The sequence below is a fragment of the Cupressus sempervirens genome, chromosome 2, assembly GCF_028749045.1.
Source record: "Cupressus sempervirens isolate cs-2001-9-10 chromosome 2, ASM2874904v1, whole genome shotgun sequence".
NCBI classification, from domain to species: Eukaryota; Viridiplantae; Streptophyta; class Pinopsida; order Cupressales; family Cupressaceae; genus Cupressus; species Cupressus sempervirens.
The window spans coordinates 591621176-591623244 of NC_143119.1; positions in this window are offsets into that span (position 1 = coordinate 591621176).

Below are 2069 nucleotides of genomic sequence, written 5' to 3' on the forward strand. Positions count from 1 at the left end.
CTCAACTCATTTTCATTGAATTTGTCACTTGAAAAAATATTTTATGAATCATGCTAGCTGTATCTTACCTTGGAACTTGAACTTTTCTTAGATCACAAAACATATATTAAATATTCATCATTTTACTGTACCTAACGTTTCCATTCATTGATTTCTCTAACTAACTTTGTTCCTTCCTTAAAATCTTCTAGGCCACTTGATGTTGTCCCTTAATTTATTTCATAAAAAAATATTCTTCTTTACTAACCTATGTTTTTTTCAACCAAAAAACTTCATCTATTTGGTCAAAACTTCTATCCTTGATTATAATATTTTCTTGGTAAAACTTGTGTGCTCAATAATAAAACATCCTTGGTAAACTTCATTGAACAATACCTTTGTTTATCAGCCACCATTTCTAGCTCAATAATCCACATTGATTCCTTGTCTTTTCACTCCATGACTCCAATCCTTTATTACTGACCAATACAACTAACTTGTGTGTCACTCTTACACTTCATCAAATCATGTGAAAAAATAAAACCAATATTACCTTCTGAAAGATTTATTCATCAATTTCCCATTTAAGCTCACACACTTAACATCACTTCTTTGTTTCACCTTCCATCTTTACCAACCATTTCATTTCTCAACATTACATATTTCAAAATAATATAGAAATATACATAAATTACTAAGACAATAGGCTTGAAATCAATGACAACACAGAAACTCATCCAACTATCCTACATACCTTTCATTTCTCAGTTATCTGACCTTGTTCATCTTTAGTATCAATTAATATTAGTTAGGGTAACATCTGATGTATTCTTTTGTGTGTGAAAAATACATGGCATTATCTTACTTCTTTTATCATCATAGTAATTATCATCTAATTTTCCTAGAATATTAGTTCAGCAGAGTAGTTGGAGAATTTGTACTGATTCAACTCCCCCCTAGTAATATTTGGGACCAATATTTCATCCCACTTTGCATTAGATATACTTATCCTTTCCATGATACTTAGATATTTTTTTTTCTTACTTATCAATTTGATGTAGTGTACTTGATTATCTCTCAATTGTATTTTTTTTTCTTTGTCTCTTACTAGCAAGCTAGGCTTGAACCCTTGTGAGAGCCACATTTACAACAACTTGCTAGTTGGAGATAGTTGTCACTATAAATTCTCCTGGAGTTCATCAAAGAGGTACACGTACTATGATCTAATCTAAGATGGATCCTCCCACGAATTCATGACCTCATCATAACAATCCCAGTGGACTCTAACTTGGTCCACCTCTCTACCTCCATGTGTTAGGGTCCATCAGTCCAAAATGTGAATTGGCTCCAGTGTTAGTTTCCTATCTGGCCCTACTTGCAAAGTATCCTAATTTGTATTGTGAGATTTATCATAAATATACTTCCTCAATATTAAAACATGAAACACATCATGGATGCGTGACAAGCTAGGTGGCAAGGCTAAATAGTAGGGAAATAGTCCTATCCTCTCCAAATTTCCAAAATCTCAAATGGTCCAAAAAATTGAGGCACCAACTTAGAGCCTTTTCCAAAATAGATTAGACTCTTGTGCAAATACACCCTCATAAAAACTCTATCTCTGACCATGTACTCCCTGTCAACCCTCTTCACATATGCATACCTCTTTTACCTATTTTGAGCCTCCCTAGGACATTGTCTAATCAATTCTACCTGATGCTCCATATACTTGACCAATTGCAGTCAAGTAGGCTCTCTATCCTCAATCCTATCCCAACTCAACGGAGTCATACAAGGTCTACCATAAAGGTCTTGATAAGATGGCATACTTATAGAAGAATGATCTCCATTGTTATACACAAACTCCACAAGATGAAGGTAATCTTCCCACTTAACCTAGTGAACCATACCATAAATCTACACCATGTCCTCCAATACCTAATTAACTCTCTTTGTCTATCTATCATTCTAAGGGTTATATGTAGCACTAAAATTAAGGTTATTACCCAAATTTTTCTAAATCTCACTCTAAAATGATGATGTGAACAAGGAATCTCTATCTAAAATGATCTTATGAGGTATTCTATGAAGCT